At 33.9% G+C, this 17,259-nt stretch overlaps 1 long non-coding RNA gene across 1 annotated transcript; it reads right to left on the bottom strand.

The window, feature by feature from the left end:
- Positions 1 to 651: 651 nt before the first annotated feature.
- LOC135149219 (uncharacterized) lies at positions 652 to 5,992 on the bottom strand. Its single transcript, XR_010287486.1, has 2 exons — positions 5,859 to 5,992; positions 652 to 915 (listed from the first exon to the last, which is right to left on the bottom strand). It is a non-coding gene; the product is annotated as an uncharacterized LOC135149219 (long non-coding RNA).
- Positions 5,993 to 17,259: the final 11,267 nt, after the last annotated feature.

Genomic DNA, 17,259 nt, shown 5'->3' with positions numbered 1-17,259 from the left:
ACCTTGGTGTGAAGGACCTACTTGCACAAGTTTATTAGGGGGAATTTGCTTGAATTAATCTAAACTTGAGCATGCTTTGTTTTTTTTTGTCAGCCTCACGTAGTTGTCTACAGAATGAGTCTTTGGCTCGAGATTTAGTCTTTAAGTGCGAGTGAGATCGTAGGAGAGCAGTGGAATAAAGTAATTAGTGGATTAGTATTAGGAGAGTTGATTTATTCTGTTCCTAGTTTTTAACTAATAGTCACTACAACAAACTAGGCTATTTACGATGGACAATATCCGTCGTTTTTCTCAAGTAGTAAGTTCGAGAAGCCGTCACAATTTTCCACGAGTGTCGTAAGTTTGATCAAGCATCTCAAGTATTAACAAACGTCGTAAGTTGACCTGGTGGGGCCCACAATTCCAGCATATTTTTGGTTCCGTCGATAGTTATCTCACGACTGAATCTATTTAAGAACATCCATCGTAAATTATAGAGAAATCTTGGACTTATGACATATATATGCATCGTAAGTTTAGATTTATATTTTAAAGCACTTGCTGTTTTCTATATTTCTGCCATTTTATATCTTTTGAGAATGGTCAAAAACCTATCCATGAAAATATTCAATACCTAACAAACATTTTAACTATAATACCAATCCAAGCAAATAATCAATCCACAATACCATAGTTTTCATTAACCAAAACATCCCAAACACATAGTCATACACAAACAAAAGAGTAAAACATCCAAAAACATCCCAACAAATTCAATTACATTCACACAACTTAACATCAACCCTTAATAACCGGACCTCCCCTAGAGACAACAACACAAGGATGACTCATATCATGGACTTCGGAGTCCGTGCTTTCATTACCACTTCCGGCTTTATCAACGTCAGCTTCATCCCCAGTGTCGATAGCCTTGCCCTACAAAATATACATACAAAATAATTCAGTAAAAATTGAATAGAAACTCATTTCTATATTCTAGATAGAAACATGCACCATATGTTTTTTTTCTTTAATGTACGCCCCTGTCTATAATTCAGGTTATGTTTATTTATCATGTATTTCGTCTATGCTTACAATTAGCCGACCTTACTTGTCTATTTGAGTACAGGTGGAATTAAATTTATAGGCAAGTTTGTGTCCACAACATTTATGAGAATGAGATTGCCCTGTTGCATCATTTCTCATATAGTAGTATATGACTAACACAAGCCTTTTATTTTACTCTTCAACTGGTTATAGATAATATGCATCTGATATGTTTTAGAGCTTGTAATTAGAATTATTAAGGAAATAATAATTTGCACATAAAAAAATATATCAGAGAATATATATATATATATATATATATATATATATATATTTGAGAAAAAAGGAGGTGAGATTAACCTCATTTAAAAAAGTTGTTTACACGAGGTTAAACGACACTACTGTTGTCGTTTGGTTAACGCATCCACCTTATTTTACTTAAAAATAAAAATAACTCTGTTTTACCTAATAACATGTAGGCTGTGGATCTACGTATATCAAAGTAAATCAATTCTTCTTTCTTGGGAATGGAACATCAGAAAGTGGAACAACAAACACAGCAGACACACGCATCCCAGGTGAGTATAAATTAAAAATCATTTTTTTGTCAAGTGGCTTATCACTCACTTAACGTTTATATGCGTGTAATTTACATATCAATATGAATGATGCAAGTATTAGTATTATTATTACCTTATGATTATATATCATGCCACATGTTTGATGAAAATCTTCTTAGAATATACTTCAAATTTTTCCGGAAATAAGCAATAATATTGAAGATTGTCAAATTCTTGAAGATTCACCTACTGAGAATTTATTGTCCGCTGATTTACAAGATACCAGTTCTGATAAATTGGATATAGAGAATGGTACACGAGCATCTGTTATGCCTCATGAAGGTATGTCATTTCATTCACACGAAGAATCATACAATTTTTATAACAGCTTTGGTTTGACGCATGGGTTTGCAGTACGTAAATATTATACGTACAAGTCTAGAAAGGATGAAGTTATTGTCAGAAGAACATTTGTATGTAATAGAGAAGGTTTCAAAAAAAAGCAAGAGGCTGATAATGAGGACAACATAAAACGGCGTCGAGAAACTAAATGTGGTTGCAAAGCTTCAATGGAAATTATCCTAAATAAATTAGGAACATGGGAAATTAAAAAATTTAATGATATCCATTCTCATGACCTGCTCAAGAGTCCGAATAAAAGAAGGAAATTAAGATCACACAACAAGTCTTATAAAGATGCAACTTGTAAGAAATTAATTGATAAATTTAGTAGTTATGGAGTTGGGCCAGCTAAAATATCACGCATTATAAATAGTGCAAGTGGTAGTGCTATAGATGTCAGTGACACCCCAACAATGTTCTGAACATTTAAGAATCAAGAGAAAGAATAATATTGTCAAAGAGTGAATGGTTGTAGTGCAAATTTTTTAGAGAGAAAAGCAAGAGATTCTGAATTTTACTATGCCATTCAACTTGACGAAGAACACGGAAGCAGAAGTATTTTCTGGTGTGATGCTAGAGCGAGAAAATCTTATAAAACATTTTCTGATGTGATAGTATTTGATGTTACGTACAAGACAAATAGCTTTTCGATGCCTTTTGCACCTTTCACGCGTGTGAACCACCATAGACAGTCTACTTTATTTGGTTGTGCTTTACTTTCTGATGAGCGAGAGGAAACATTTGTTTGGATATTTAGACAGTGGTTGAATTGTATGTGGAATGAATCTCCCGGAGCAATTATAACTGACCAAGACCTTGGAATTTGTAATGCCACTAAAAAAGTTTTTCCGCATACACATCATCGATATTGTCAATGGCACCTTGGGTTTCATGAGTGCGAGCACCTAAGTTCACTGCAATGTGCTCACCCATCATTCAATGAGGACTACAATATGTGGGCTAAGAAATATAGAACTATTGAAGAATCTGAGGAATATTGGAGCGTGTTGTGTGAGAAATACAAGCCACATTATGAAGAACCTTTAACAGATTCTCAAAAAAATATTATGAAGTCTTGGAAATGGATTGTGAACATGTATGAAAAACGACATCATTGGGTAAAGGCATACCTAAAGGATACATTTTTTCCAGGTAAATCATCAAATAGTATCAGGTATTTACAATTTAAATTTCTTTAGTCAGATTTATAAGTTTATCTAATCAGGACTGATACAATTTTTTTGCAGGAATGAAGTCTTCTCAAAGAAGTGAAAGTATGAGTTCATTTTTTGATGGTTATGTCAATAGCAATACTCCGTTGTCTGACTTTGTTGATCAATATGAAAAGGCAATTGCTAGCCGTCGCGATACAGAAGAGAAAGAGGATTTGATATCAATGACAACCACCCTTGATTTGACAAATATGCATAGCTTGGAGGCTCATGCTGGAAAAGTTTATCCTCGGAATATATTCAAATTATTTCAGAATGAATTTATGCAGATTTTGCATTGCCAGCACAGCAAAAAAGTAGTTACAGGTGTCAAGATGGTGTATGCTGTAACTTTCAAGCATCACAATAGGTCACACACTGTTAAGGTAAATATTTCCATTCAGTTTTGCAAGTGTTCATGTGCTAAATTTGAGACATGGGGTATTCTTTGCAAACACATACTATATATCATGAAGCAAAAATTAAGATTAAAGATCATACCTGCTGAATATATTTTGTCGAGATGGACCTTAAATGTGAGGCATACAACCAGTTCAACGACCAGTGGGAACAATGATGGTGCACCTGGTTTGAATATGGATTGCAGCACTAATGAGGTAACTTCTCTTGAAGCTTGGACATTGCGAGGTGATTTTAATAAACTTTATGAAAAGATAATTACTCATAGAGACCTCTATGAAGTAAGTGGGAAAAAGTTGACGAGATTGAAAATAAACAAATGCCACCACCGGTGTCCGTAAATGTAGATGATTTTTCAGAGGCAAATAGAACGGATAAAAGCCCTCAAGAGATGATGTTCAATTTCACAATCAGCGATCCTAGCAAATGCAAGATGAAAGGTAGACCACGTAACGCTCACGAATCCCTACTGGAATGTTGCAATCTCAGGATTTGAAGCAGAAAAGAGTTTGTGGAAATTGTGGTCACAAGGGGCACTACAAGAGTACATGTAAAAGTAGCAAACAATGATTTATGTAAAGTACTCTGTTTCCTTGTTTTTTAAATTGCAGAAGTTCTTCTCAACTCTGATTTGGTTTCAGTTTTTTTATTAAAATTAAGTTCAATAAGTCTGATGTGTATTCTTTCTAATACTGGAATTGTTAACCGGGAAATGTGCCTCAATGGCAAGGGATAATGCTGGCTATTGTGGTGTAATAGATAAACAAGGTTCTTAGATATGTTTAGTGACAACTAAAACTTTACTTCCTCTGTTACATGATACTATAAATCACACTCAAAGCATGATTTAATAGCATTTAAAGTTAACCTGCAACTGAAAGTAGAACTGCAGAGGCATGATTAAAGCAATATAGAATCGTATACTGAAGAATGAAACCAATAACATTCTTATTATCTCATGTTTTTCATTTACATTCTGTATACGAGGTTCCGATCCGGACTTTGGTAATAGTGAAGGCACTGGGTAGAGTCACACTAATTTTTAAGGTATGGAGAGTCAAGAACTCAAAATGCCTGGAATCACATGCACTTCCAATTGCATGCAACATTCTGTCTTTTGTTAGTGAACGATTGTTTAATATTGCGAGCCAGAAAATTAATGCACACTTCGGATTCCTAGTTATAAATCTATAGCATACTACATTCGACTAAACCACATTGATACCAACACTTCTCATAGTTTGATAAGTAGAGAAAAAGAGAAGACCTATGTTTATCAACATGATATGAGTCAAGTAAGCTTCACTCCCTGTAATGAAATTACCAACAGCAGCTGTCGGACAAGACTTAGCTATACTCACTATAGGATGATTAAACTGGAGGATCAAAGGTCTATAGCCAGTTTAATACTACTTGACAAATCATTGGTGGTCTGATACAACTATTTCTAACAGGTTCTAATGTTCACAGCATCTGGATTACGTGTCCGTTTTCTTAAGGTATGTGGTTAAGTGTTCCATCTGAAAACTTTTTTTTTAACTGCTAGAACTCAACTATTATGTCTGTGCGGGTAGGTTTGGGAGAAGAGAGTGGATACAACACAGCTGGTTCTTATGATATAAGGTGCTAGTGAAGACGTGATATACATATATAAGCTCATGCAGTAACTACTTTTCTTTAAATAATTCAAAAAGGCAACTACTCTGTGTTTGTTTTAAAACGTCCGCTGGCATTGTCGTTTTAACCTCATGTAAGGCACTCTTATATAAGGTTAATCTGACCTCCATTTCTCTCTCTCTCTCTCTCTCTATATATATATATATATATATATCATAATTACTATTAATTCTAAATTTTATACATCATTAGCTCCAGGTTCATTTGTATTGTACAGATTGTTGAGTACTTCTACTGCCACCTGGATAATTTCTTGTTGTGTTTCTCTCGCATCTCGATGGTCAGCACGATGAGAAGTCTGCTCAGCTTCTACAGCTTCACGTGCTAAAACATGGACCTGCTCTGGTGTGAGAGAGAACTGCTCAGGAGTGAGGGTCTCATCAACTACTCTCAAGAAGAAGTCAACAAGTCATCTTGTATGCGGGTCAATGCAGAGCTTCCTTCCCTTTTCTGGGGTGGTGGTGCACGTTCCTCAGGCCCGGTGATAATTAGATCTCATTATTAACTGATTAACCAAAAATGATATGAAAGGGCTAAAACATGTAAAACATAAAAAAGATACCATAAATATGAGAGGCACGGAGCCGCGGATGTCCAAGAATCGTGTTCTTCTTAACACCTCTCAATGCCTCTATCCAAAACTGAAGATGTGTGCTCTTAGAATCAATACCTTTCTTCGAACATATAGCAACATAACGCTCCTGAAAATAAAAAATTAATTATTATATGTGTGAGTGTGTTGAAAAGTAATAGTGGTCAATAGATATGTTCCCAATCAGAGCATAAAACACTTGTAACTAGAAAGTAACCATCACAAGCAACATAAGGACACACTTGTTTCTAGTGGACTGTTGTAACTTAAGCAACTATTATAGTCATTCCTTATTATTCTAGGAACAAAATTAAATATGATCTTGATCAGATACATAATTTTTAGATTGGGAAATCACAACATATATGTGTATGCCTACTTACTGTCTTACTATTATTCTTATGAACCAAGATTTAAGCCTACAAGCAATAATACACCATCAAGAAGAGATTTGGATCCTTCATTCACATACTATATGTGGAAGGTTGTACACAAGTAGTACAACTGGCCACACTGAATATATTGTAGGTGTAGCATTACTGTATGGGAGGAATCCATCAGTTGCAAGACCAAGTCTGACATTACAAAAATCTGCTACAAAATTAGGATACGTCTTGTCAAATTCTTTCCATTCTTCTCCATATGCAGGATGACTAAGAACCCCTTCATCCACAATTTTGTACTTGTGATATTTCATATGCTCAGCAGTGCGGGTAGACATGTACAAACACTGAAATCGAGGAGTGATTTTAAAGTATCTTAATACCTTCCTCGAAATGGTATTGTTCCCCGCATGTGTTGCAGTTGTATCGACTCAAGTTACAAAACTTACAATTATACAAATCTTTATCATCACTTAAAACAACATACAATCATTCTCCCAGGCATGTATATTTTCATAAACTCAGCTTCTTAACCATCTTCTTGACAGCATAATAATTGGAAGGGAGCTTATGCCCCATCGGGAACACGTCCCCAAGTAAAAGGAGCAACTAATCATTCTCCCAGGCATGTAAAATGATTCATATTAATGCACATATAATTAAACTATAGAAGAATAAAAAAAGATTTATCATATACTTACATTGATTCAAGTGATAATGGTCGTTGTTATGTCATATTTTGTGTGAAATCACAAGGAGAAGTATGGTGTTTTGAAAGAGAAGTGAGAAATTAGAAAGGGGCAGTTGTGATTATTCAGACCAACTTACGATGGAAAGAGCTCATTCCGTCATAAGTTCATTTAAATATATTATTCTACAATGGACAAGTTAAAAGTGGCCGGTGGCCGGTGACATTAAATTAGGTAGGTGAATTTACGATGGAAAATCGTAAATTACAGCATTAAAACGGAACATTGAAATAAACTAATACGACGGAAAACAACTTTCCGTCGTAAGTTTCAGCGCTCAGCGAATCCGTCGTAAGTTATCCGTCGTAAATACCCGTGTTTGTTGTAGTGAGTTGTCGTCTATTTTCATGTATTTGAAATGTGTCATTCGTAATAAAATTTATAAGTCATTCGCTGATTCTGTTTTCTCCAAATTTTTTCTAAAACACATTTGCATATTACAGTAGTTTTGATTTATAAATTACCAATAACATTTTTACAATAACCCCATCTTCCACAATCTCCCTCCATGTAACCTTATTCCAAGCTCATGACCGGTCAACTATTCTAAATTAAGCGAGACCATTTAGACAATAGTACTTCATGTCAACATGTAGAATTTCATTTAATTTCATGAGAATTTTCTTGAAAAAACTTATTTCCACTCCATCCCCATCATATTTTCTATATAAATGACAACGAACTTGTGACGAGAAACATTGTAGAGATGCCATCCATCTATCTAATTGAAAAGTCTTTTCTCAAGAAAAATGTTAACTTAATAATCAATTATGTAACTGTAAGATTTATGTCCACTCATCATGTCTTTATGTTCTAAAAGATGGTTTTTGAACTAGATTTGGATTCTTCGTTCCACTTCTCTATCATGACCAATTTCTATCAAGATAGATGTGCATATTACTACTCTTATATCCTTTCTTTTTCTCAATCATTTAAACACGCAATTCATTTGTGGACTCCTTTAGTAAAGTTATTTATCAAGTATGAACCAAATTTTAAATCTTTAAAATTGCTCTTTTTGATGGCGAAAATGATGTCTGTTATTTATAACTTGATCATCATTTAAATGCCATATCTATACTCCTTTAGTAATTGAAAATTAATAAAAGTTATGAACTAGAACTCAAACCCAATACGCTTTAATGGTCTCTTTTTTTATTTTAAAGTCTTTGACATGTGACTTACTTCAATTCTAATCCTAAATATGTCTACTATTTACTATTTTCCTATTATGAGTATGAGTGAGTTTGTAGTACCATTCATCGGTAGTTTCCTAGAATACTAATTTGTACGTGATTTAGAATTTTAAACTTCAAACCTTAAATCATTTATTGTACCCTTTGAATCAATTTTTAATGTATGAACCTTAAATATAGTATCCGTCAATATTGTATGGTAAATGATTAATGTAGTTCTTCATATATACAATGAACATTTCTTGTTGTATAATATATGGGTCATGCCCTTAGCAATATTTCAGTTAGTATTTGTGATGTAATGTAATTAAAAAACGATGAATAAGAGTGAACAACTCATTTCCAATATTATTTTTCCTCACCCTATTTGAGTGTCGCTCCCTACATTCCTAATAGGATTGAGCATATGGGCACATCTAAATGTGAGATAATAAATTCTATTTAAACTTAATTTGAAATAAAAATCAGTTAATAGATATTTGTATAAATACAAAATAAAAAATACATATATATTGGATTTTATTACATATAGATAGGATTCCCAAATCATTGTGATATTTTCTGAACTCATTTATAACATACATGTAAAATGAGTATATAATATTTCCGGCCCTTTAAATTAGAAGCCCATTGGGTTTGTTGCACACATCATCTAGGCCCTCAATTAACCTACATAATAAGGGGTACTACTATGTGATACAACTAGCCATTTAACATCTCTCTATGAATTGAGCTTTTTTTTTGTTTTCCCTACCTTGTAGATCTAAGTAATTCGAGTCTCATGTAAGTATTCTCTAATCTCTTCTTACTTTGCAATGATATTATTTATGAGTGTATGAATGTATTTTATTGTTGTTTGAATTAATAAATGAATATATCATTAGGCACTAACACTTAACTTGAATTATACAACTATTTACATCAGCTATGGATTTGACAAAAGGAAATCAAAATGGGAACAAAAATTGTGAAGACAAAGGGAAAAAGAAGTCAAAATCTCCACCTATATGTCCAACTTTAACTGTACCTCTATCCTTACAAGAGATCAAGAAAGATTGGTACGGTATGTCAGGACAGGCTACAAGGTCTTCTAATAAAAGACCCAAAACTGTTGAACAGAATTTGAAGGTATGACCTTATTGTAGTAATTGATTGTGTTGTTGATTATTTGTTTTCTTATTTACTCTCTTGAAGATCTTAAATTTGATTTATACTTTAGAAAGATTTTGAATAAAATCAAATTAGAGAATTTAGATTTTAATATTTTGTATTAATTTAAGTTTATATGCTTATCACATCTCTTAATTTATTTATTTATATGAGATATATCGGCTTGTATATAATTATAACTTAATTTATTTACAAATTTATGTGATAAGTGTTGAATGAAATTGATATGATACCAAAAACTTACGTCATCAATATAATTTTTATTTATTTTCTAAAATTGACCAATTATTTCTTAATAGTGTCCAAAATATTTATAATACCATTATTCTTTAAAGTTCAAGACCAAATCATTTGAACAATACTATTTATTCGTCTTCTCAGTGAAATAAAGATAGATTTGTACAATTATTTACATTCATTTTAATATTATTAACTAATGTTTTGTTCAATATTTGTTTCTTAATTGTAAATTACAATAAATAATTTATTAAATTCAACGACATATATTCTCTTTGATGGTGAAAAACTAATTTATCATCAAAATTGTTCATGGTTCTTATTAATGGTGCTAAATAATTTTAAGATATTGTGTATGAAATAATATGTTCCTTTCACTACTTATTTCTATGTGATATGCATATATGTTTATATGATTTTTAATTAGGATTCATATTTAAGTTTTAGTTTTGAATAATATATATGTTCGTGTTTGCAGAAACTTTTTCCCGGCACAATGCTACACACAATAAGGCCCGAGGATTATGAGGTTAAGAAGTGAGGGAATGGTGATATATTTATATTGTGTCTGATGGTGAAACTAGTTGTTTTGTTCTTATGTTAAAGAATATTATTAACTTTTTTATATATGTTGGTTTGCTACATTGTTCTCTTTTTATTTAAGGAATTGCATGTTTAAAAGTTGATAATATCTCTTAGGCAGAAAATTTGATTGTCAAAGGGAGCTATGGTGTAGTAAAACTTTTCCTGCCATTCCATGAGGCTTTTCTTATATCAACTCTAAGTTAAGTCAAGTGTTTAATATGTGAAAATTATTTGTTGTGAATAGTTTTCTTACCGACGGAAATTTTAAAAAAAGTTCATGTACTTCATTCTTCTTCTACATACAGTAATAGCACATGATTATTTTGTGGATAAAAAATATGGCATGATTTTTGTGGACAAAACTTATCACCTGTTTTTTTTATTGTGCATACTTGTACTGCCTACTTTGATTTCTAATACTAATAAGAATTAGTATATGGCCATTTTGTTTAGTGTAATGTTCTTGGTGTAGTAATGTTGGCAAAGAAATAAGTGAATAGGCTGTACAATATTATACTTATTAAGTCTAGCGAATACAGTTGCTTGTTATCAAAGGCCAACAATCATGATTGGTTTTGGCATCCTCGTCTCAGCCACGTTGACCTTAAGTCCTTAATGCCATAGTTAAGATGGTTTCAAAATAATCTGTGCATAGATTACATAATTAAGTTAGATCATCCTAAGGAAGTGTACACGGGGTGCCTAATTTTTAACACACAACAAAGTCCTTTCCTGGTTAGTCGAGTTTCCGTGCTAAGGAAGTATTGGATTTGGTACATGGGGACATATGTGGTCCGATCCCAAAAACTATATATTTTTAACACACAACAAAGTCCTTTACTAGAAATGAAGGATTAAATATATGAAGCAATTAAAAAAATTCGATGGAGCACGAGTGTAGGATGGTCCTCATAAGAGACTAAAGGTTTTCACAGTAAATAGATGAGGTGAGTTTTACTCCAAGAAATTCATAAATGATTATGAATAAAATTATACCACAAGACGATTCACGGCACCCTACTGACTGGAGCAAAATGGTGTCGTAGAGTGATGAAATAGAATGATAGTTGAAATGGAACTAAGTTTGTTAAAGGTAACGCAATTTGTAATTCAATTTATCTTAGGAACATGATGTGCCTGGAGTTACACCATATGAAGTGTGTTTTTGGAACAAGCCATATATCGGACACATTCATATATTTTGGTGTGTAGTATATATGAGTATACCAAGTGTGAATTTGAAGAAACTAGAGGACAGAAGTAGAGCAGTGATTCAACCCAGGAAAGAGCATGAAACAAAAGCTTATAGAATGTATGATCCCGAGGTAACACGTCTATATTAGTAGAGATGTTGTGTTTGAGGACAGTCTTGGATGTGGAAACACGATGAAGAAAGTCAGACAAATCAGATGGAGACGTTTGTTGTATTTGGTTCTGGTATGGTACAGACTAGGGAGAGTGAAAAAGGGAGGAGTCTGATACTGCCCAAGACAATTACTTTGTAGAATCTGTACATAAATGGCGTTCATCTACATTAATCTCAGAGTCTGAATCGAGTATTAAAGCTCACAACTACAGGCCTCTCCAAGATATTTATGCTACTAGAGTGAGGAAGTTGCGGCAGCAGATGATGATCTTCTCATGGGGGGATGAACCTAAAGACTATATGTTTCTTAACCTAAAGGATTTGTTACCAAGGAATGAGCATTGTGTCTACAAATTATATATGTAAAGCTTTGTATGGGCTGAGACAAGCGCTTCGCACCTTGTATGTGAAATTGAAGAATTGTTTAGAGAAATTAGATCTTGTAAGGTGTCCTTTATGAGCATGCAGTGCATACCAAAAGGATTAGAAGCAAGATGTTAATTATTAGAGTCTATGTTGATGATCTATTAGTGACTGGTATGTTGGAATTATATTCTAATAATCTAAACTTGGAATAAATAAATTAGTATAACCACTAATTGTTTTATTAGTAGAGGATAATTTAGAGAAATTGTGGAAGAGTATTGGATTAGTAATGAGTAGTTTTTGTTGATCTAGGAAGTAGTTAGTAGTATCCTATTCTGTTTCTACCACCTGTGGGCGTGTGTTTCTATTTATTCAACATGTAATCATCAATGTTAAGCAATGTTGTAGTATATTTTCTTTCTCCAGTTTTCATACATATATAAACAGTTTATACATTTTTATCTCTATACTTGGCATCAGAGCGAGGTTTTGTTGTTCCGCCGCTAGGCGGTGGTGAAGCCGTCGCTAGTGGTGGAGGCGCACAATAAGTGTCTGACGAGGTAGTTTCAGGAAGGCGTTGTAAAAGGATGGTGGCAAAGCTGCATATGTAGTATGTGATGCATGTGTAGTATGGGGCAACCGTGAAAGACGAGACGATGCCGGAGAAGCTTGTTGAAGGCAAGGAAAGAGCAGTGGGCGGCTGCTTGTTGTTGTGGTGATGTTGCAGGTTGTCGATACATGAGTACATGTGTTACATGTATGTGTTTGGCCTGGACATATCATAGGAGAAGAAAGATGTAAGCATGATGAAGAAATAGAGGAAACTAAATGACGTAGGAAGAAGATGATGGTGATTACATTACTTATTACGCCAACTTGGTGTAACTGAAATCATTATGGTGCTATACGAGCAACAAATTTTAAATGGGAAGAAAGTCATACGGGCTTAGCTAAACGGGTTGACGACGGTGTTGTAGAATACAACATTATTAAGCCACATGGACTGATGAAGATGTTGCCAGAAGGCAAAAACAAAATAGCCATACGGGCTGAGTTTAAAAGGCTATACGTGCCAATAAAGAAAGTCAGATGGGCACCGCAGAACTTGCCAGACGGGCATAGAAGATAAGTTTGGATTAAGGGGAGATTGTTTGGAAATATATTCTAATAATCTAAATTTGGGATAAATAAATTAGTATAACCACTAATTGTTTTATTAGTAGAGGATACTTAGATTGTGACTTAATTAGTGGGGAATGTTGCTGATAGAATAAGTACAGGGGATATGGCTCTCTATTTGAATAAAATCTTCATAACGTGTGTGTGACAGAAGTAAATGTATTTAGACTTGTTATCATTCGAGGCTGAATTTATGGAAAAAACAACGGCTGTGTGTCAAAGCGATTTGGTTGAAGAATTTATTGACTCGGGTAACTGGTAAGTGCATTGGTCGAGTGGTGTTGTTCACGACAACAAGTCATCCATTGATTTGGCTATAAACCTTGTGTTTCATGGACATAGTAACCATATTGACATTCAATATCGTTTTGTTAAATAATGTGTTGAAAAAGGAGCTAGACATCATTGTGAAACATATAAGTACTGATAATAAACATGCAGACATCCAAACCAAGGCTCCTGCAACTTCCAGGTTTGAAAAATTGTGAAAACTCCTAATTGGTGTGAAGGACCTTCCTACACAAGTTTATATTAATGGGAAGAATCTGTTGGCTTTAATCTAACCTTGAGCATGCTTTATTTGTTTTTGTTGGTCAGCCATCCATTGATTTGGCTATAAACCTTGTGTTTCATGGACATAGTAAACATATTGACATTCATTATCGTTTTGTTAAATAATGTGTTGAAAAAGGAGCTAGACATCATTGTGAAACATATAAGTACTGATAATAAACATGCAGACATCCAAACCAAGGCTCTTGCAACTTCCAGGTTTGAAAAATTGTGAAAACTCCTAATTGGTGTGAAGGACCTACCTACATAAGTTTATATTAATGGGAAGAATCTGTTGGTTTTAATCTAACCTTGAGCATGCTTTATTTGTTTTTGTTGGTCAGTCTCGTGTAGCTGTCTGCAGACAGAGTCTTTGGTTAGAGATTAAATTTTAAGTGCTGGCGAGATTGTAGGTGAGTAGTAGATTTGTATTCTGAGAGTTGTTTTATTCTGTTACTAGTTTTTAGCTCATAATTGTAGTCTGTTTCTTTATATTTTTAATGTTTCCACTGACATAAAATCAAGTCTTTTGGTGAATCTATTTTCTTGCCGTTTTGATATCTAGACACATTTACATATTACAGTAGTTTTGGTTTATAATTTATCAACAATATTTTCAAAAGTAACCCCATCTCCAACAATCTTTTTCCATATAACTTTATTCCAAGCTCATGACTAGTCAACTATCCCTATTTAAGGGAGACTATTTTAGACAATAACATGTCATGTTAACATGGGCAGTTTCATTCATATTGACGAGCATTTACTTTTAAAACTTATCTCCACTCCATCACCAATTTTTCTATATAATTGATCACGAACTTCTAGTAAAAAATACAATAGAGATGTGATCCATGAAAAACCTGAAAAGTCTTTCCACAAGAAAAATGCTACCTTAATACTCTATGAAGTAACTATAATAATTATGTCCACTCTTCTCTCGTGTCTTTATATTCTAAAAGATTGCTTTTTAACTAAATTTAAATTCCTTATTCCACTCCTCTATTTAACCATTTTCTATTAAGATAGATGTGCATATTACTATTCTTATATCCTTTCTTTTTGTCCATCATTTAAATTGATAATTTATTTATTGACTCCTTTAGCAAAGTTATTTATTGAGTATTGTAACGCACCCATACCCATACCCCATGGATCTAGGCTGCCACACCATGATTTGTATACCTGTCTAATTATACAAACTCTCACCCCACAAGTCCAGTGTTGAGCGTCTCCTTACAACTATGTCTAAATTATCATTACAGTAGTCATCCTTGTCGAATGGAGGTACCTTGATTCCTAACTTGTCTGGAGACATGTCTTTCGATTTAAGTTCGGAACTAGATTTACAATTTTTAGTGATCTCAGATCTGTATGTTGATCGGTGTAGCCATGATACGAATTGTTAGGTCCAAATAGACATAGAGAGTCCTTGAATCCATCTTTACCAAATTATCCGTTTCGTTCAATTTAACTCGATTTTCTGAATGTTCATTTGAGTTCGTCTTCAATCGAAAAAAATAGCAAGTTCGGGATAATTATCGTTCCATATATTAACCTCGAGGGTGCTATAAATCCCACTTGTAAGTTGGCTACAAGACTACAAGTTCACACTCACACAATACACTCGTCTACTAATCGTTCATTCTAAGCTCTCTAAGTGTATATGTGAAGTGTGTGCACAGTTACAATTGTGTGTAGCTGTTTTCAAATGAAAACAAAAGCTCTATTTATAGGCTTCATTCCTTAACCATGGTTAAAAGGAGTTGGATCCAAGAATGCAGTTCGATCCAAGGCTATGAGTTGGTTCTATCACATTGATCACCATGGAGTTTTAATTACTTAGACAAAATCTTGAGTAACAGAGTTGGTTCAAAGAGAGATGCATTGTAGTTGGCGCCATGTTAACTAACTAGGGTTAGTTAAACTTGAGTTGGCGCCAAGTGAAGAGTTGGTTCCACCCTGTGTACTTGAGATTCTTTGCCTTAGTAATTATGCACCATTCATGAGTTGGCTCCTTACACTGGAGTATTATGAGCGCCAAATAATTGCAGTTGGCGCGATAGTTACATACATACATGCACACACACACACACACACAAACACACACACACACACATATATATATATATATACCTTTAATTCCTTGAGGATGCGGATTAATCTTGGAGCAATAACTTCTACAATTTGACTTGATCAGATATCCTGTTGAATAAATACGATGAACCGCTTCATACGTGTTGACGTTTAGTGCACTAGTCCGGTTCACAAATGACTAACACTAAAAGTGAACTTCGTATAGGCTTTAATGAATAACTTTGATTAGTCAGTTTCGAGTTAGGAATGCTTCGAATTTTGATTACAAATAATCATTGAGAAGACACTGAAACCCATTAGCATTGATACTGAATCTGTAGACTGCTTTGATCAGTGAATCACTTAAACTTTATTGGTCAATGTGGCCTAAACATTTTAATAAACTTCTTTCAGGGACTTATAAGTGCTTCAGATTTCTTGACTGTCTGATCCCAGGTAACCTGATATTCATTGCGTAAATTCCTATACACTACTTATTCATTGTTCTGTCGTGATTATACTGTTAGGCTATCTCTATTACATATTACGTTACATTATGCTTTACATATATTATCTTGAGTTTCGATGAATTCTATTGTTATTGTCCCTCAGACACCAAACCCTTTATAGACTTAATTCTAACTTCAATTTGTCTCTTTGTTTTAGCATTATACTTGGACCTTCTGATCATGTCAATAGTTGTAAGTGTGGCGCCCTCCAAGTCCAGGTCATAGACTTGGGGGTCACACGACAATATAAACCTGTAAACAATAATAATATATGCATTGACCCTAAACATCCACGGATCGCTCCAGGTTGTAGTATGAAACAAGCCACAACTTAACTTATATTACAATACGTCGAATCCCAATCAATATCTTACAACTTACAACATAAAATGCAGTGCTTACACACAAAAGATACTCAAAAGTTCATAATATCAGCAACTCCTAGCAAGGCTTCCCAACATTCATCCTGATACCTTAGCTTGATGACTAGCCTGTGGGTCCTCGCTAACAGTAGTCTCTCTCTTCACTGGAAAAGAACATAAGGAATCGCAAGAGTGAGCTTACAGCTCAGCAAGTAATATAAACAATAAACTGAAGTTCAACATTTATAAACAATAATGAATTAAGACATCAAGTTCCTTTTTAAAGCGGTGATTAGAATTGGATATTCATGTTTTTATTTAAAAAAAAAACCAAGGTTAGGCTGCTGATCAATCACGCACTAACCCCGAGCAAGGTCCATACGAAGCTCTATCAGTGGATCCAAGGCACACATTGGCCTAATGACCACGAATCTGGTCTGACCACGAATCTGGTCCACATTTATAAAACAATCCAATTCTTTAACAACATAACGAATTCAACAATATCTCAATAACCCAGAATCAATACCGTTTGAACAGAAGTAATATTACCAAATCAGAATCATTATAATTAGTGGTGCAATACATATCGGGATCAAAGGACAATTCAGAGATAGGTTTAAGTATCCTCACAAGATGTC

Source organism: Daucus carota, chromosome 9 (genome assembly GCF_001625215.2).
Source record: "Daucus carota subsp. sativus chromosome 9, DH1 v3.0, whole genome shotgun sequence".
Classification (NCBI taxonomy): domain Eukaryota; kingdom Viridiplantae; phylum Streptophyta; class Magnoliopsida; order Apiales; family Apiaceae; genus Daucus; species Daucus carota.
This window is presented reverse-complemented; position numbering and strand designations above follow the sequence as displayed.